The sequence below is a fragment of the Calonectris borealis genome, chromosome 1 (assembly GCF_964195595.1).
Source record: "Calonectris borealis chromosome 1, bCalBor7.hap1.2, whole genome shotgun sequence".
Classification (NCBI taxonomy): domain Eukaryota; kingdom Metazoa; phylum Chordata; class Aves; order Procellariiformes; family Procellariidae; genus Calonectris; species Calonectris borealis.
In genome coordinates this window covers 93,346,076-93,367,410 of record NC_134312.1, presented here as the reverse complement: position 1 = coordinate 93,367,410, position 21,335 = coordinate 93,346,076, and positions in this window count along the sequence as shown.

The window sequence follows — 21,335 nt, the reverse complement described above, 5'->3', positions numbered from 1 at the left end:
GAGTCTTTCAGCACCTGACCCTATATTCAGGGCAAGTTCTGCAACCTTTAATTGTTTAATTAGCTGGTGCTGGCTTAAAAATATTTAACAGTGTTCTTTAAGGTAAATAGGTTATTTCAGGAAGCATCCCCACCAAATACTTTCATTCCAGGTTAACTTCTTTTTTCTTTGCTACTTGACCCAGCAGAAGGAAGCAATGCCCATGATCTTTGAGGGTGATCAGCCCACCTTCAAATACTTGCAGGTAGCCCTCATCTTCACAACTAATGACACAACTACATGAACCCTCTTATACTGAGGCTGTTTGTGCCTGATGTGCTTTCTGCTGGGGAGGGGTGTGTGTGCTGGTGGTAAAAAGAAGGCAGGCCTTGGTTCTTTTCATTGCTGCTTAGTTTGTTTAGTGGCGAGTGGGCAATCCTTTCATCTGAAGCCTCGCGTGTTCTCTTTTTCTCCATAAAACTGTATGGAGACCCTAACGTGGGTGTGAAGGTACTTTACATACAGTAACAAACAGCACACAGAATGAAGGCTGCTTGTCCTGACTTCCTCTGTCAAAAAGAAAAGGATGATGAGTAAAAGTGAAAGGCAGCACTTCTAAAGCTGATTAAAAGGTATCCTTTTAAACATCAGTTATCTGGGGAAGGTAGCAGTGGCAGAATTTGAGGTTTTGTTTTGTGTGTTGGCAGATTTTGGTATGATGAGGAGAAAATTGAGCTACGGAGAAGTTTTTCTTCTTTTAGTGACATCCAGTCACTCCTGCTACAGGAAGATGAGTTAGCACTTCTTTGCCTTCTTCATCAGGTTGTCAGCTGATCTCTCCTAGTTTATTTCTGGTAGAATTTCCAATATTTTTGATACCAGGACACTGGCAGCTAAAAAATCAGGAATAAACTGCCTCTACCCTTACCTTTTCTGAAAGGGATAAACAAGAGTGAACATAAAGTACCTCAATATCACTTTCACAGAGCCACTTTTTAGACTGTGGCCTGCTTTTAAAGTCATCATTGCACTTGGCTCACATGATGAGATACTGACATTAAATGCTACTCAGGCAGAGCCAGTGTTAATATTTTCAATGCCTTAGAAAAAAGGAAAGAATGTAAACTAATTCTACTTCTGTTATGATGAAGTTCCTTCATAACATCTGAGCAAAATCAAAGGTGTTTGAGGACTTAGGCAAAGTGTAATTTTTCTGCTGTTTATTTGGGGCGGTTGGGGGGAGGATGCCTACTGAGAGTCAGCTTCCTTTCCTTATCCCTGTTTGAAAGTTTCCAAAAAAGGAGGGTAAAGAAATCAGGTTGACTCCCATGGTCAACAGCAGACAATGCCAATGAATACATGTACTGTCGGTTAGTGAAATTCATTACCTCTGTGTGCCAAAACTGAGACAATGGAGACAAAAGCCTTTCAACTCCAAATATATCACTGGGCCAAATTCGCCTGAGAATTTGACCAAGAAAATGATTGATCTAAAGAAATTACTATGCAAGAAAAAAAACCCTCCTTGTCTAGCACCAATCTCTTGTCCCCTCCAGCATCTGGCACTGGCTAGCTAGTTGGTCTACAGGGCACTTAACTATGTGCTACTATTTAGCTACAGAAAAGACATAATTTCTGCAGCAGCTGAGCACTTATGAACATTAATGCATTAATTCTGATAACCCCACTGTAAAGTATTGATGTGTTAGTCCTATCTATTTTACAGATGAAGAAAAGGGGCAATCGCTAGTGTGGCACCTTCACTTCAGCATTGATTTGGTCTGCCTTGAGTCCTACCCATGTCTGTTTAGTTGACTGACATATTTTAATTCTAGCAGGCTCATCTGCCACATGCCTGGTCTGTAGCCTGAGCTGATTTAAGTCCTCCATTCTGCCTTGCTAAAGCAGTACCCTGTGCAGGTCACGCATTAGTTCACAGTGTGGTCACCCTCTATTCTAGCTTCTAACCGTAGCAAGCTAGTGGCTTTCAAACATTAGAGATATTGTAGAAGTCACACCTGAAGAAGGCTCCTTTTGTGAAAATCTGGAAGTGAAGACTGATGACTGGGAAGCGAGTACCAGACTGTCTGAGAACTAGAATATCCAATCATTGTAGTTTAACCCCAGCCGGCAACTGAGCACCACACAGCCGCTCACTCACTCCTCCCCGGTGGGATGGGGGAGAGAATCAGAAGAGTAAAAGTGAGAAAACTCGTGGGTTGAGATAAAGACAGTTTAATAGGTAAAGCAAAAGCCACGCACGCAAGCAAAGCAAAACAAGGAATTCATTCACTGCTTCCCATCGGCAGGCAGGTGTTCAGCCATCTCCAGGAAAGCAGGGCTCCATCACACATAACGGTGACTTGGGAAGACAAACGCCATCACTCCGAATGTCCTCCCGCTTCCTTCTTCTTCCCCCAGCTTTATATGCTGAGCATGATGTCATATGGTATGGAATGTCCCTTGGATCAGTTGGGGTCAGCTGTCCCGGCCGTGTCCCCTCCCAACTTCTTGTGCACCCCCAGCCTACTCACTGGTGGGGTGGGGTGAGAAGTAGAGAAGGCCTCGACTCTGTGTAAGGACTGCTCAGCAGTAACGAAAACATCCCTCTGTTATCAACACTGTTTCCAGCACAAATCTGAAACATAGCCCCATAGTAGCTACTGTGAAGAAAATTAACTACCCCAGCCAAAACCAGCACATTCTAACAACTAAAACATCAGTGTGTCATCAACATTATTCTCATCCTAAATCCAAAACACAGCACTATACCAGCTACTAGGAAGAGAATTAACTCTATCCCATCCAAAACCAGCACACCAATGAACTTTGTTTTATCAGCCTGCTGGGATAAAACAGGATAAACCAGTATCATTCCATCACCACAGCTTATCGTCTAGAGTCCCTCTGTAGCTTACAGTGACTAGTCTTATGAATGACAACTCCTTTCCAAATACTCCATGAAAAAATATTGGCCCTGGTTAGTGATAAAAAACATCAGTGAGCTAAAGCAATGTTAGGCAGTTCAATGCTTTGCATTCTATAGAAGTTAATAAATATTTCTCGCAGTTCTCTTTTTATTCTTTGGATGACTTTGGATGACAGTGTCTTCCTGGAGGGTGGATAAGAATATCAAGTCTGGGAAGATAAAGTGGTAATTCTTGTTGTCACTGGTAGGAGAGAAAGAAAGTGAAAAAAATTGTGAAGTAGAACCAATGGGATGTACAGAGATTGCATGCTTCTTGTCAAAGTATGCCAGCTGAACAATTCTGTATCGTGACTCAAGGTTTTGTCTGGTATCAGCTTAGCTGTAATTAAGCCAGGTCAATCACTGAAGCAAGGTGGACTTAAGGAATTTATGCTCTTCAGTTTCCCAGTGCTGGGAAAAACCTGATGCTGCAGGAAACAGTGTAATAAACAGGTATGTTAAACAGAGATGGAAACCAAAAGAGAGGTATGTACTTGTGGTAAATAAGTGAGGCATTAAGAAGATATTTCTATTGGAAGAAACATACCGGTAGTTTTCACTATTCCTCTCCACAGTTAAAGAGGACCTCTGTAAGTAAAGAAGTTGTACTAAAAAATGCCTTTATCTATGTTCCTAACTCCTTCAAGAGGAATCTAACTAGGTCCAAAGATTCACCAAACCTGGCTCTGCAGAGACAAAAGCAGTAAAGATGTGAGGAAATAATTTCATTTTAGTAGTTTTTAAGCGGTTACCTTTCATATTCACTATAGTCAATTTCTCTGTTACAGTGGGAAGGGGAGATCTCATTTCCCTACCCTGGACATCACAGTCTAATCTGTTCTTTTTATGTAACTGCTCTCTTAGTTCAACAGCCAATTGCATATTCTCCAAATTCTAGTTTTAAAATCTTTCTTAGGCTCTGGGCATTTTTGCTGCCAGTCTCAAGAATCCATCTACTTGGCTTTGCTACAGGCTTGTGCCAGCTTAGACAAATTGCACTTGGCTAGACTACAGTGCCCTTGCCCGTGGTAAACAGTGCCTTGCTACGCAAACAGGCCGGCTGTCACAAGCGGTGCTGCTCAGCAGAGGAGGTACGAGCTAGCTGCAGTAAACGCTGTTGACTTGATATAAAAATCTTTTGTGTGATAAGAATCTTCCCTATCTGGATGATGAAAATCTGTTCCTTCCTTCCTTTGCTGAGCATGTTGAGCCCTACAGATGAAAACCTGTCTATACATGCTAAACGCATCTGAGTATTTATAGGCATCTCTGTGGTACCCTGAGTCAATAGTATTGTGAAAGAACCTGTCAGGAGGTAGAGAAATTATCTCTGAGAAGCTGGAGATATTTTTTTCCATAGCCAGAGGGAACAACAAAAACAAAATTTTGCCCAGGAACAATTTTTAAAAACATTTGGTCTGATCATTTCTAGACATATTTGTTGAAATCTGTCTTCTGTGTATTAGAAATAACTGCACTGTACTTAGGTGAGTATTTATAGAAAAGCCAAGCCCTTCCCCTAGAGCTTTTCTCTGCTTTTCTTTTTTTAAAGCTTGGTATTTATATCATCTAACCATAGGATAGTTTTGGTTGCAAACTGTGGCTGACCAAAGTCCTGAGGGCCTGCCACAAGAAAGACGACTGCTCCATTGGTTAAAAAACCATCAAAAACAACTTTTCCACTGGATGTGCTGGGAAGGAAGCATCTTACTGAATAAAGCAACTTTTCTAAAGAGGGGACAGCTTTGTGGCATAATTCTGCTGACTACACTGAACTTCTACCTCGGAAGGATTCTGACCCTTGCCTCTTCCCTTTGCTAATATAAAATCTTCTGCTTTTTAATGGATAATTGAATCTCGATGAGTTTCTTCTGAGTGATCTGACTCAGAGATAAGACTGCAATAGGATTTTCTAGATGGTAGCAAATTGCAAAGAATGCATCACTAAAGTATTTTTGATACAAGCAAAGAAGAGATACCAATCATTATATACTTTCTGCTGTTTGAAAAGCCTGTAAGGTTAATGTAAAAAGCAGAGACTATAGCTCCTGTTTCACAACATCAGAAACGTGAGATCCTCAAGCTCTTTTTGACCATCTCTATCACTTCAGTAGCCAAAATTAGCATCATTTAAGGTAAAAGGCCATTGCCAGTTTCATATGTGTTTTATAAACAGAAATGATCTAAAATTGGAATTTTACCATCTTACCCAGCCAACCACTGAGGTTTAGTTATAAAGGAACACTGGTATGAGCCATCCCATGTCTGAACTAATGGAACAAAACCAAAACTGGTGAGGTTTTGTGACACCAAACTAAACCTACCTCTCATAGCAGAGATCAGAATAAACTGAAACCTTTTATCCGAGTCCCAAACTGTGATGGTTTGGATGAATAGGGACCAGAGGACAGGCTACCCACAGAAGGTGGAATGCAGCCATCCGGGTCAGAGCCTGGTCCCAGCAGTAGAGGCGATTTCTTGTAACGTCTGAAAAGAGAACTGGAGTATCTCTCATGGCCAGAAGGCTGGCTTTCTTCTCAGACAAACCCTAAGCGTTGACGTCACGATACAACGCTGCAACCATTACATCTGCAGAACAAGCTCTCTCCTTTGCCAGTCACAGCAGGGCACTGTAGCTAGCTGTTTTTGGAAGCAATAGCCTCATCCATAATTAGTGGCTGAGTGGCTACACATACAAAATGCTCTTGTAATATTCTCTCCTTGCATTAATTCTCTTGCTGCAGAGACAAGGATAAGTGACCTTCAGGTTTAATTTGGATTTATTAATCTTATGACCACCTGTGGCCTCAGAATGACGCTTGGCACATCTCACCTGGCCACTTGATGACATCACTGTTTACTCAAGTTGTCCTATGTTTTTCACCTCCATGTTCCAGATTAGTTTGCTTGGCCTCCATTGATCTTCCGTTAAAAATGATGTTTTTCTTCAGGGTTTAGATAACCTTTCCCAGCCCACCATACTTCAGCTGTCTCTCTGCTAATCCTTCAGCTACCTGGAACATTCTTTTTTTTTTTTCCCCCAGTAAATATACAGTTATTTTAAAGCTGAAATGTGAAAATGCCTCTGTAAAGAAGGTATACATTAGAAAAACAAGGTTGGTTGGGTCACCCAAGCAGTCTGTCATGGTTTAACCCCAGCCGGCAACTAAGCACCACACAGCCACTCGCTCACTCTTCCCCAGTGGGATGGGGGAGAGAATCAGAAGAGTAAAAGTGAGAAAACTCATGGGTTGAGATAAAGACAGTTTAATAGGTAAAGCAAAAGCCACGCACACAAGCAAAGCAAAACAAGGAATTCATTCACTGCTTCCCATCGGCAGGCAGGTGTTCAGCCATCTCCAGGAAAGCAGGGCTCCATCACACATAACGGTGACTTGGGAAGACAAACGCCATCACTTCGAATGTCCTCCTGCTTCCTTCTTCTTCCCCCAGCTTTATATGCTGAGCATGATGTCATATGGTATGGAATGTCCCTTGGGTCAGTTGGGGTCAGCTGTCCCGGCCGTGTCCCCTCCCAACTTCTTGTGCACCCCCAGCCTGCTTGCTGGTGGGGTAGGGTGAGAAGCAGAAGAGGCCTTGACTCTGTGTAAGCACTGCTCAGCAGTAACGAAAACACCCCTGTGTTATCAACACTGTTTTTAGCACAAATCTGAAACATAGCCCCATAGTAGCTACTGTGAAGAAAATTAACTCTATCCCAGCCAAAACCAGCACACTGTCATCTAGTTTAGGGTCTCCTAGCCAACTGATCCGTCTACCATACTTGAGGATGTGAAAAAACAGGTGACTAAAAGCACGTGTTCTTGCAGAAATGAAACTGTCATGAAATATTCTGAGAAAAAAGTGGTGAGAGAGGACAACCCTTATTTTCATATTTGGTCAGATAGCTTGCCAGTAGATATTCATGAGATTAGTGGGCTCTGATCAGATCTTGTTAGTAGCTTATTTTTAAGGCTGGGACAAACAACGTGGTATCTATATCACAGGATTTAATTAAGTGAAATGCTCAGTCTGGCCCTGTAAAAATGATGAAACTTGCATTTATGGTGTTTATGCAAGATAGATAGAGATTTTGACTGTCCTTTGTCCAAGGCACCCTGAAATGCTTTATGTCAGCTGCCTCTCTCTAGCAGTAATGTTCTGTCATTTTCTAATTAAATCTCTGCAACTGTTCACACTGGAATTAAAACTCAGCCAGAGAGATGTTGCAGGGGCCTGTGTCTATTTTTCTCATCTCATGGCTTATGCTGATTTGCATTCTGCTTAAATAAAGCAATATGCTTCTTACTACTGAGAGCACGGGATTGCAAATAGCATGCTAGTCCATGGCTCTGCTGTTGTTTTGTGCCGTACCAGCTGTTTTTTATTGAGGAAACTGCACTATGCAGTTGAATAATTTTGGTCTCTACAAGCCTTATTGTTCTGTTTTGGATGGGGTGAATAAGAGAGTACTAAATCCTTTGAAGAGTTAGGAAATGACAGTAACTGGTAGAGTATGTACTCCACAGCTGATGAAGAACCAGATGATCTTTCTTTTTTTTTTTTTTTTTTTGTTACTGAAAGCACAGATTGACCTATGATGGGTTTACTGAGGAAAAAAAAAAGGAACTTTCTTCTGTTTTCCTTCTTTTAGTTTCAGGATGATTAGAACATAATGCTGCTCTTCCAGAGATTTGCCAGCTGCTCAGAACTGTGCCATTATATTGCTGCCTAAATGGCTCACCTTGTTTGCATTATCTCAGTGTGCATCAGTTTCCTCCCTTGTAAAATATCCTGATCTCTTAAAAAGACTTTCCCTTCTCTTTGTAAGTTGCTTTGAGATCTGAGGGTGAAAAAACGAAGGTCGCGCTGTAAGTACTCAATAGACTGGTCACTTGACTGCGGTGATGCTCCAGTTATGACACTAATGCTGATAGGTGTCAAATAAGGGATACATTTTCTTTCTCTTGCATACACATTTCTCTGTGCTCTACACTGGGGCCCCTCAATTTTTGCTCTGTTAGGTGATGAATCTGACAAAAGCTCTTTTGCACATGCTAGTGGAGAGTTCGGTTGGTGCACTCAGTGCTGTGCTGCTATCTACCCTTAGGTGGAGCATGCAAATGGTGTCAAGCATATTTCATGACATCTTTTGGCAGCAGCCATGGCTTGAATGGACTTTGGGCTGCACCTCCCTACACGGAGAGTCTTTTGCGAGTCAGGTCAGCAGGAAAGAACCAACCTGGGAGATGGCAGAGGTACGAAATGTCTCCTTCTTGGCCAAGTCAGTGTTTTGGGGGCGTAGGACAGCTGTCTTGAATATCTCAAAGCAACAAACTGTATGAGATCAGAGTGCAGCTCTAGGCCTCATCACCCAGTTTTCTAGTGTGATTGTGCCAAAGCAGAAGGTTTGGCTTGCTTGAAAGGAACATCCTTGTGGAATGGGGACACTTCTTTGAAATGAATGTGGCTGGATGGGGAAGAGTGGGGCGGACCGAGTGCAGAATTTATACTGTTGCACATTTCACATGATGAAATTTCCCTTGCTAAAGGAAACCAAGCCAAAGAAAAGAAAAGGAACAGAGAGAACTGAGTTTTTTGTGGTAGAGCTGTGCTTCACGTGCTGTTCTGCATTATGAAATGAATCCAACTGTATCCAGCAGACTTTAATTAACTTTTTATTAGGAGGAAAAAATTAGCTTTACGATATAGAAGACTATTTAACAAATGAAGTATCTTGGCTATTTTTAATCCCAAATGCACAAAAGAACCAGACTACAATACATTCCAGTGGCTTGAAATATTTAAATTGGAATAAAAAAGTGAAGCTAGTTTTGAGTCATGCAAGAAGACATCACCACATCCTTAGATTTCATTGCCTTTATTTGCACTGAAATAAATTGAAATAATGTTTTGAAATCATGAAGAAATTACAGCACCAAGGATGAGACCTTCACTATGAATTTCAGCCTTGGGTGAAATATTTAGAGCTAAATTGCTAACCTCTTTAAAAAATCTTTAGCTGAATAAGACAAGTCTATGAAGAAGAATGCTGATTTTGGGCTTAATATCAGCAGTATATTTCTCCATGTCTGAAATTGTAGAAATACAGCAGGGAGCATGGACTTGGAGGCCCATCTTGTTCCCTGTGCTTAAAAAATGGCTAAGTTACTTGTGTGCTGTGGTTAATCTTCTAACCTACCCTCAGTCACTTTCACTTCATCAGACAAATTCTCTCTGGTATAATGTTTTCTTAATATGAAGTAAAAGAAGGTTGGGTTTTTTTTTTTTTTCCAGCTGAATTAGTAGGCTATCTTCCCTAACCCTGTTTTTCAGTTTCACCTAGAAAACTTTTGAACCCGATGGAAATCTCAGAGATTTTTTTTTTCCTACAAGTTTTGTGCAGTTGAGAAGAGAAAAAAGGTCCAAGTAATGCCTTTATGAAGAAGAGACAGAAAGCAAGCAGTCTCTGGTTCTTTCATCAGCAATGCTATCTCTTATGCAGGCGTGTGCACAAAAGACCTTTCATAGGGTGGAAATTAGCTCTACTGAAGTGGGGAGAAGCAGGGGAAAAGAGTCTTATAAAGTCATTATACCAAGTAATTATTTTTTTACAGTTTTTGGGCAAAGTGAATCAAACCATTTTGGAAAAATACTAACACCTTCCTCTGCCCCCAAGAAAAGGTAGAGTCAAGCATTTACCTAGTCCTTGTCTCGAGAGTTATGTGCTTCTGTCTCAGAACTGACAGATTAAATTTTGTTCAAACTCGGCTTTTTTCTAGATGTATGGAAAGAACAAGGAATAAATCAGATTAAAAACATTTGAAGGAAGAAATCTTTAAAGGTGTAAATTGGACCCAACCTCTTTCAGGTCTCAAGGAGATGTGGCAAATAATTTGACATCCAGGATCCAGAGAACAAAAATATAGAAACCAGTGCAAGCATGTCTTTGCTCAAATTCAATTATTCCTGAAGCTGAAGTATCTTATATGATAGCAAATCTGTCTTTTTGAAGTCTGTTACTCCTGTGTATTGTTTATTAAGAAATAACAGATTCTGAGAGCCATCTTAACTTTTTCTTAATGAAGCCTAGAGGAAGACTGTGGGAAAAATTGCTTAAGAAGCTAAGCATTTGGGCCAATATTCATAATTTGTCACCATATCATAATTTTTAAGGATTGTTGTCCAGAATGAATCATAAATTTATGAAGTGCAGAACTGAATCCAAAAGCATTTCTATTCTATGGAACAACCATATTGCCAAGGGGCATATTTTAAATCCCTCTCCATTAGCAACTTCGTTGCTTCTAAAACACAGAATTCAGTCCTTCTTCCCCACCAAAAAAATAAACAAACATTTTGAGTCAGTGTTAGAACACCCATTGCATAAATAAATCCATCCTACATATTCTCTCTTGATCCTCCATGATCTAGTGGAGGATCTAGATATAAGCATCTAATATTTTTACACCAAAACGGTACATCAGAATGTAGAAGGAGATTTTAGGCTGTAAACACAGAAGAAGGTCCTTAACTAAAGGCCTATAGCTGAGGTATTAAAAAACTCTCATCTCCTTTTCAGTCTGAAAGGTTAATACTTCAAATTCTGACACTCATCCTTGTTGGGGAGTACATTAATGTTTAGTACGGGACAGGAGAGCGCGCTACGGGGGAGTGCAGGAATGTTTAGTGGCCGCATGCTTTGGAAGGCCAATTGCACTGCGGGGCATGCGCCCAAAGCAAGACACGGCCTCTGCTGTGAAGAGCACGCAGTCTGAAACAAGGATCCCCAGGGCCTCTGGCATGGCTGGCTGACAAAAAGAGCCGCACACGATTTGCCTGCAGATCATAACTTCCACAGTATCATGGCCTGTGTGTCAACAGAGGCTGCGGGCTGTCGGTATAAGTAGACAAACTCAACTGGGAAAAAGGGAAACTGGAAACCCCTGGCTCCCAGCCCAGGCTTCAAACCACACAGCCATCCTATGTATTTCTCTGTGTATCTCAACTGGGGTGCTGTTTAGGGTCATCTTTAAGATTTGTGTATTCACCCAAGGACCAGTTCTATATATAGCATGCTTGCTTATGTTGCCCTGCTGTGCCAGAAGCCTTCTCTCCAGGAAATCTGCGTTGTTGACTCATTTCGTCATTGTTCTTTCCCATCTCTTGCTGGTAAAGGGCTTAGCTGTTTCCAGCTGGTACTCTACTGAATTTGCAATTCATTATATATCAAATAACTTTTAAAACAAATCTCGTAGTTTGATCTTTCCAGTTGCACAGTCTCCAGCTTTGTGCTCCTGTTTCATTCTCATTGTAAAATAAAGTTGACCCAAAGAGGAAGGGATTTTTTAAAAGAAAACCTGTGTGTGTAGGGAAACAGGAAGGAAATACCCCAGTAATTGTTAACTGGGGGATACGTCTGGGACTGAGCCATTCAGATTTAATATGTTGCTTAATTTCCAGAACTTTCAGCCCTTACAACTCCTATGAGCTATTGTTCATGTCAATGTAAAACTCTAGGATTTCTGGGGACCTCGGAGTGGTGGCCCACTGGTCGCTGCAGCATCTCGTGCCATACAGAAGGCACAGGTCTGAGCGCATAAGGAGTATAAGGATAATTCTGGTTTGGGACAGCTAGACGGATTCGATCCTGTGGTTTACTGTGGTCCTCTAGTTTTCAGACTGCCATCTTCATCCCTGGAAGTGAAGTCTATATGGATGGACGAAGGCAAGACCAGGAAGTGTGTGGCCACACTGGGGCAGCTCTGGGCCTCAGGATGAGGATGGCGCCGTATGTGGCAAAATAATATGATGTTCACAGAGATGTCGTCTGGCATTGACGTTATCAGAAGCTTTCAATGAGCAGCTGCAGTGAGGGTGGCTTTACATGCTGAGCCTCAAGATAGGGAAGAATTTGTTGATCTGCTTATCTGCTAGGGCTGCAGTACTACTTACATTTCTGGCACTACTGTATGACTGTTTCTCTCTACCTCCCTAAATCTGCCTCGTGAGCAGAAAAATTGGAGTGAAGCTGCAGCACAACAGTGAATAGTTACGGTATTTTGGCAGGGAAGGGAAAATCAGGCTCACCAGTGGCGAAGGACTAGAAGCTTCTTTGCCTTCCCTGATTAACCTGTGCCTGTACAGTGCATGAACATACACGTGTGCATCCAGAATCTAAGCTGCACTCAAGGGTGTATCCAGGTGCTTGGGTTGGAAGGAGCAGACACAGAGGGGTCTCAGCAGTGTCACGGGACATTTCACACAGAGGAATAAAAAAATCAGCAAGTTTCTCTGGCAAGAAGCACCAATTCAGGCCAGTGAAAAAGTTGCTGCGAACAGCCTGCTGCAAAGGTCTGCAGAGCAAAGCAGCATCCCAGTGCACATTTGGGCAAGTCATACGTCCTGGGGCAGATGGGAAAGCTGATGAACGGCTACAGTTGTGAGGTTCAGACCCTGCTAGAAACAAGCTGTTCCCATGCAGGAAGGTCCCTGGTGAAGATGTCAAATCCTGATCTGTTATTCTGAACCAGAAAAATCAATGTTTGCTCATCCTGGCTCAGCTTCAGCAAAATCATCATAATAACGGTTCCTGTGTGGTCTGAGATGGAAAAATGTCAGCTCAAAATCGTTTTCTGTTTGGATTCAGTTCGGCACCCTCTCCAAAATGGACTTAATCTCTGGAGAAACTGCCCATTCTCAAAGTGTACCAGTGTGCCTGGATGGTAAGAGGAAGGGTTTTAATCACTCAGTTGATTTTTACCTCAATTTTGCCTGTGTTTGGTTGCACCTGCCATTGTGTAAATCACTGTGTCGCTGCTCCCTAGTCACTCCGCAGCCTCACTGGGATGAGCAGGCAGGCCACAGCTTGATTCCTCGGTAAAGACCCCTCTTTACAAAATCACCACTGTGCTTGTGCCTTTGCAGCAGTAGAGGCCAGTGGCTGACTAGGCCATGGAAACGGGCTTCTCGCCCTTAAAAAGGAGCCTGGAAATTAGGGTTGCGACACATCAGCATGTGCTGTGTTGGCAGTAGCCACTGCTATGGCTAATCTTTGAATACGTGGGAGATACCAGGCTCCAGGATCATCAATCATACATTCATTTTAATGAAAGGAAGGAACGAAGGCTCCAGTTTCCCTGGAAAAGGGTGAAGAAAAGCTTGACCTAATGCCAGACTTAGAATGATTAAAGGGAGACTGTCCCTTTCCCCATCTCTGTAGATATGTGTGCTGCCAGCTCCTGGGCCCCGGTCACTCCACTCACTGGAGCAAAAGAGCTGTCTTCTGCACTCTTCTCTGTGCAACAAATGTAGTGTTTAGACCGAGGTCAGGCTAGAATTAGTGTTTTTCCCCCTGAGGGACAACATCACCGAATTATGCCAAAACCAGCCCGCACTGCGTGAAGTTCCTTTACCGGATTATCCCTTCCCATCCTGTCTGCCTCCTCGTCCTGTGACCCCCCAGCCTACCCTCAGCAGTGCCCTTCAGGGCGCCTGCAGTGCTGGCATCCAGCTGGCAGCTTACCCAGAGTTGCCCTGGTAAAGGTTTCGGTGGGCTCTTCCGCTCTCCCTCACTCCCACCCTAAGCCATATGCTTTCTTTATGTAGACACAGACACAGGCACGTATGTACTTGTACAACAATCTGCTTTATCAGCCTGGGCCTTTTCACACAGCGGAGATTTACACTCACAGCTGCCGTGGTTACAGCCTGACTTCACTGGCGAGGAATTATACTACTGTATGGTCTTCTAAGCTGTGTAGGCATTTGAAAGGCAGCTGCTTTGCAGTGAGCAAATTTGTTTTGTGCGGAAGGAGGCAAATTGATCAAGTCATCAGTTTTATCTTATTTTGGGCCAAATCTCCCCAACTTAAAGCCCTAAAAATCATTGCACACCCATAACGAATGAGAGAATTTGGACCACAATATTCAGGGCTGTTGGTATAGATAGGGTTACACAGGCTGTCTGGTAATGATGCAATGTACTATATAACAGTTCCTTTCAGCTGCGTTTGGGCAGTAGAACGCTGTTTTATTTTATAATAACGATTCCCATTTGAACTACAGCTGAATTGGTTCCACTGCTGTCAGTGAGCTGTTCCAAAAGAGACTTTATTTTCCCTGCATCCTGCAGTGACTCTTCCTTTTCCTTTTGCTGGTAAAGTTTGTAAAACATTTACGGAGAAGTGTGTCAAGATGCAAGTTTTGCTGCATGGGTTTATTTTCCATTCAGTCATACCTGTACCACAGGAGAAAGCAACAAGAAGAGAACAATAAAATAATAACTGGTGTAACTGAGCACAGAATTTGACTTAGCTGATTTCAGCAATTATCATAATTTCTTAAATTTTAGCTTATTTTAACTCTTGCAGAACAACCTGTGAAATCATAGACAGTCCACGTGGCAAGTGCATTTCTCTCATCACTTGTTATAGTTTATTTGGTCTTCTGTAAGCTATTTTTTATTTCCAAAAATATAACAATTGCCACATGGGATTAGTTAAACCTTTTCTGGTATTTTGTATCCACGTATTACCACTATTTATTGCTTCAGGAAAGCTGCTACAGTCTCAGTAGTCAATACTAAATAACTGGCTATTGAAATTATGTCCTTCCACCCTTCCCTACATTGGTGAGAAATTGGTTATGCCCAGCACAATATACTTCATAGCATTTTCTGTCAATCGCACCCTCTGCCTCTGTGTGGTTTTTTCCTTTATGAAATTTCCAATTCCCTCTTGTATGCCACTGAATTCCTGGCCTCAGCGACTGCCTCAGTGACTGCCTGGGTTCTTCTTTTCTTCTCTCTGAGATGTGAACTGGACTTTACCTCTTCAGAATACTACTTACCTTTTCAGTTTGATTTTAATCTGGGCCAAATTTCCCCCCACTTTAACGTTGCTCAAAATCTTTGCACATATCTACAGCAATAGGATTAGGTCCATGTTACGTAAAGCCGATGCTACAGATTTACACAGCCTCTGTGGCAGTCATCCAATATTCAGTAATGGTGCAATGTTTTTGGATCATTTCCTGATTTTTCTTAAGCATCTTCATTCCAACCTCAATAGCCCACTCTCCCTCTGTACAGAAACTTTCTACTTAACTCTGGAATGTCCTCTGTGGCTCTTTTGGAGGTGAATAGAGTATTACAGGCAAGTGTGTGCCATTGTTTCATATAATGCTTCTATAACGTTCAATGCATTATTTCTCATTCTGATGTAATAAGCACTCTTTTTTAAGTCTTAGGAAATGAGCAGGTAATGCAACACTTACTATCTTGTAGTCATCCATCGCAGAAATTGTCATGCATAAGAGAAGCTCATTTTTTCATTTGCAGTTCATCCATTCTGTTCTTTGGTCCCATCAGGACTTTTAGTGTGTCTGTTATCCAGCCTCAGCGGCTTGCTTCTCTTTTATTTGTTCATTCGGACTTCTAGTTTCTGACAGAATATTATCTTTATTGTCTGAAGAGACTAACTCCAGAGTAGACTTCTCAGCACTGTTCACTTTGCCAAAGGCCAAGGGTTTCTGCAGTAAAATCCCTTAACTATGCTGCATTCAATACACATGGGGTCCATCCAGCTGATTTCAGAAAAACCCTGAAAAAATAGGTTACTGGAGCATCTTGTCAAAGGGGAGGAGTGATGAGAGGGATTAGTCCTAACATATGCAGCCTTTCACCTGTAAGTCAGTTTACAAATGTGTGATAAACAAAACTTGGTTAGTCCTTAGTCTCTTTGGTTGTTTTGTGCTCCCTCCACTTCTAGCAGATAGTTGTATAATAACAAGCATAAGCTCCAAATGCAGCATATTCTGCAGCAAGGCAGACTGTGCAGCCTATGGACAACTGAACCCTAAAGCTAGTTTTAAAAGCAGCATTGAGATAGATTTACACCACTCCTGTACAGCTTTCATAATGGGGAAGAAGCGTATGGAGAGCTGTCATACTAGTGCTAAACAAAACTTTAAAGGAATGCATTTACTGATCACTTAGTTATTCAGGTGTGAATTCTTGTCATCATGTAAACACTGGAAAAACTCCCCCTGAATTCTTCTGGATTTAGCCACAGGCCCTTGGAAGATTCATGTGCATAAACATGGGATCTGTTACAGAAGGCCCCTGGCCAAGGTGATATGGGCCCCTGCCTTGCAAAACGGCTGTTAGACAGGTTTTTCAGCTGAAGTTTTGACTTTTGGTATATATCTGATATTTTTAAGTTGCTTGGGAGGGGAAAGCCAGGAAGAAGTAGATGGGGTTGCACCTTATCTGAATTATAATCTGGACCTGACTGCTGTTCCACAGCTCTCATCAACACCACCGACTTACCATGATTAACAAGGAGATACGGTAGTGGAGTCTGTAACGTTGCCCTGACCTCAGCCACAACCTCTCCCTGGGTATGAGCTCACGTATGTCTGTATGGTGCCTGCTCTGACTATTTGCAGGCTGGAATGGCAGTCTGAACTGCTCTCAAGCCGGAAGGGAGAGGCAAGGTGCATTACATCATATGTTAGTAATTCAACCAAGAGGCAGTTCTACCAGCACTCACTGAATTTCTCTTTTTCTCCCTCTTCTCTTGGGAGGAAAGCTGATGTCTGTTACAACAGGTACTAATCACATATTATGGCTTGCTTGGAGTGCCCAAATGGCCTGTTGGTCTAAGTGAGACAAGGAATAAAATATCATTAAATGAGTAAAAATTAATCACAGCACTGTAGTCAGAAGGATGATGTTCCATTGAATTTTTCCCCAATCCCCTGCATGCAAGTGCTCCATGAATAGCTGTCTCACTGTTATATACAGTATTTTTGTGCGAAAATCTGCATTTGTGTAGACCTTTACAGACAGAATCTCTTAAGATTCTGCACAACCAGTGAGTTGCTATGTAGGTAAGTTGATGTTATGCAGAGAAAAATTTATGATTATTACTTGTTTTCCATTCTACGTGGCCTAAGATTTCACAATAATCTCTTCTTCAAATCCTTAACTCTCTCAGCTAGCACCTACCTTGAAGAAAGACTTCCTGTCTGTCTTCAAGCAAAGGAGAGTCTATTATACATCCAGTCACTATTCAAAATGTTGACATCCCTCATATTCATTTTTTCTGTATCCTGTTTAACCCGAATTTGCCTCAACATTCATTTTCTAGTAATGAGATCTCATGAAGCTGCTGGGCTAGGATTATGCACGTGCTGCTTTGGGCAGAAGCACTTTGTTACATGCAAACCATAAATCTTGACTCTTCCTGACATCTGCCTACAAATTCTTCATGAAGCAGTGATTAGCTGCTGAAAATGTTGCAAGGAATTCTGAATATTCTGGGGATGGGCCTGACAGTTATTGGGAGCATGGCATCAGTGACTAGGTTGAGAAGACTGAATAAACTAAGCATTTGTTTTGCCACAGCAGTGCCATTAGAGGTTTCCTGGAGAGTTAGAGGCAGCACATGTTAATGGAGGAGGTAGACACTTGCTCAAACATCTGGCTGGTATCCAGTCATTTGTTTTGTGTAATGTGAGGTCTGGTCTTTTTCCCTTTTTTAATCATCGGATATTATAAGTTAATCCTGCTTTAGTGCTTGAGCTATAGTGTATTGTAGAATTAGCACATCACTCCGTAGGAGACTAACTCTACTTCTGACTCAGCATGTCTTATTTCCATTTGTGAAGGAATGTCTTTGAGGACAAGACATTTTAACATTCAGAGATGAGGAACAAGGGGAGGTAAAGCTAGTATCTGAATACCCCACAGCTTGGAGAGGGAGTGGGGGTGTTTGTAATTAGATCCTATCTGACTTTCATATCAATTGTATTACATTTACACTTCATGCTTGATGACAACATTATTACATTTGTATGTAGAAGAGGAGGTTCAAAATCTGAAGCTGGATCCAAACTGTAAGTCACACTCAACATCAGTGGAGATTTGCTTTTACCAAAGCTGATGGTTTACCTAGGTTTGGGTGAGGTAGCTTATCTCTCAATTCATGTCCCTACAATGGCTCAAAATTAGTTTTAACATGCCTTCCTAATCAATTTAGTGAAAATAAATTATTGGGTTTTCTTCTGCGTTTTCAGCCTTCCACTTGGTCATGTCAATATACCTACATTGCTAAATGCACCTTTCCCAGACCAAATGGTGTAGTGTGGCTTATAGCCATACTCCTCAAGGCTAACCTGCTCGAGAAAAGACTGGCAAGGTGCACAATGAATACCCTTTCACCTCCCCTAAACATCACATATTTAGCCCTAGATATAATCAATACTTTAAAATATTTTTTCTTTCCATTCAAAATGCCTGTATTGCAGCTCAGAGGGATGATGTTTTCATCAGATGGATTCAGTGGTATAAATTACACGCAGTGCATGTAGCATGAAGGTTTGTCAGAATGCTTGAGAGTGCAAAGCATGCTGAGATCGTGCTGTAAAGGTGGACTGGGGTTTGGTGTGGTTTGTACCTACGGTTTGTATCTATACCAGCTCTCTGGAGTGGACCATAGAAAGAACTGTCGTAATAGCACCTGAGTTTCCTCTTGCAGAGACCCATTTGGCTCACTCCTGAAAGAACGTGAGGTGTAATCTGACCTATATGCAGCAGGGACGGACACGTATTCCCAGATTGGCTGGGAAGGAAGTTACTTGACAGTGAAGGCACACTCTTGGGAAACCTATGTGTCAGTTCCAGCTCAGCCATAGGCTTTGTGTATGACCTGAAAGAAATTACTTAACCCTCCTCACACGTTGTTTTCCCATCTATAAAACCTCTGACATTTGTCTTATCAATGTAATGTTAGAACCACTAATGAGGACTCTCCCTTTCCTTGTCTGTGTAGAGAATTTAGCATAGTAAAACAGCTTAGTTGCAGCTTGCAGGCTCTGCTATAATAGAACTGATAACTGCAATAAGAAAAGAAGACATTTCACATGTTACTTTTGTACATTATCACCATTTAAAAAGGCTTACTGATCTGGAGAGTATCTGTTCTTTTTCTGTTGTGTTTTTGGTTTGGTTTTTTGTTGGTTTGTCGTTTGGGGTTTTTTTATGTTCTGGCCTTTTAGGAATATTTTAAGCTGGTACAGAGGACAATCTTTTAATTCTCTTCTTTCCCAAATAAGCACATACATAAACCATATGGAAAAAGGAAGCATCTTTTTCACACCCAGGCCTTCCATCCTGTGCATTCCATACATGCCAGGTGAAGGAGTCAGACCCACTGAAGCTGTCTGTAAAGGCAGAGGCTTGCTTTGGTTGGTTGCCCACGTCAAATGATTCACATCTTTTCTGAGAGCTTTTGAAATCTCCAGCAGAGCATCAGCTCTGGCAGCTGATCCAGAATTGCTGGGAGATGGCAGTAACACCTGGACTGCTGATATGGAACTACGTCACTGATGTGTAAACCAAATTAGTATAGAAGAAAAGAGGACCGCAGGGCTGGGTAAGATTTGCAGACTCTCTAGATCTAGTCTTTTGCTGTAATTATCCCCTAGTTTTTCTAACATTGTTCATGAACTCATCAAATCCATCTTTAAACAGTTGTTCAGGGTTTTTTGTCATCGCGAAAAGTGATTCACTACAACGTACTTTATCAACTTCTGTATATCACAGCAACAATTAGGAAAACTTAGAATCAATCCCCTCCTCCATGTCCAGGGTACTGTAATTCGCCTGGGCACTGTTTAAAGATGTACCTAAATTGAAGTGAGTGCATTAATCAGTGAGTCCAGCAGCGTTCTTCAAGATATGAATATACTTAGCACCTTGTTGAATTTATGTCCTTACTTAGACGTGCAGGCTCCCTTGTAACTAGTTCTGTAGGGTTTTTCAGAACATGATTAGCACTCCTAAGGATCCAAAGAGGTAGTAGAGAAGTTCTTTTGGGATGACAGAAAAGGAGTGGAAATCCTCTGCAGCGTATGAGATGGTTTTAGATGTTGAACAGCAGGCTGAATTGCCCATGCTGCGTGATTATGTAATGAAAGGCCCTATTGTAACAACGTGATACGCATAGGGGAAAGGGGTTAGAGCTGCTCTGGGAACCTTCAGTCTGAACTTCCTGACCTTTCTGCAATTAAAATTTCAGACAGCCTTGCATGTGTGCGTTCTTTTGACACTGCATTCCCTGAGAGGGCAGCTGTTTTGATTTTGGGCAAGAGACTTGAAAACACTGTTGGATAAATAAATGTAAATCAGCTGCAGATGCCATTGTGTGACTATCACTCCTCCCTAAAACTGCTGCAAACACTAAACGTTTGTGTAATGTGGTTTATGTTAATAAGTAATTTGAAAGGTGTTAGGGTGAGGTAAGGGAAAACAAAGCGAAGGATCAGGGAAGTGCTTATGAACTTGGGTCTGTTTTTCCTTTCACTGGCAGTGCAGCCAAGTGCTGCACAAAACATACAATTGTTGCCTTATGCTTTAAATCATTTTCCTCTACAAATTCCAAGCAGGCCTAACACTTCTAAGTGTTAAGCACGGACCTGTTCTTCAGGCTGTCCAGCAACTGCCTTTCCAGTTACAGCTCTCAGTCTCCTGTAACTTGTTAATTACATGCTGTGTATCTGAATATGCTGGATGACTGTGTGAACTTTCTATGACTTAGTACTTACAGCGTATTAGCTCCCTCATGCCCCATCTGAGTTTGGACTGGATAATGCACCATAATTTCTGCCATATAATGTACAAGCATGCCTTAAGGGTAGTATGTTGGAGAGAGACGTGAACCAGCTGTAAATAACCTCAGTGCTCTGTATGAAGGAGTCTCATCTTCCCAGCAAGGTCAGTTAGCCCAAGTGGATTTCCATGCTAAACTGTTTCTCAACTAGTTTTGGTATCTGGACGGTGCAAACATAACTCTCTAGAGACAAGGCCTGAACCTGGGCTGCAGACTTTTCTGCCACCCTTCATACACACGCTTGTAAAAACTGCAAGCTTTTATTAACTTTATTAACTCTAAAGCACTTTCAAGCTCTTGACAATGTAAGAGTGCAGGAATATGAGAGCAGGAGACAGTGTAATTTTCTGCCTGAGCAGTGCTAAAGACTTTAGTGTAAATGGTGATTAAGCTCTTTGATTCTGGATAATACAACATGATCAGTGACACTAAGTCCTTGGAATTCATGGAGGTTTTCTTTTCTTTCTCCCCAAATGAGAACAACCACCCTCCCATGTCACGGGCTTCTGAAAGGGGAATATTTCCAGATGGAGAATGGACTAAACTCTGCTCAGAGGGAGGCCTCTCTGGTATGGAAAGAATGAATAAACTATGCTACATGTCCTCCAGTGTACTGTAACTTTAGTAAATTCCAAGCGAACTAAAAGCTTTATTCTGTGCAGCACAAGGCAATATATTCATTCACTGGGTTCACCTTCACATGTTCTTCTTCT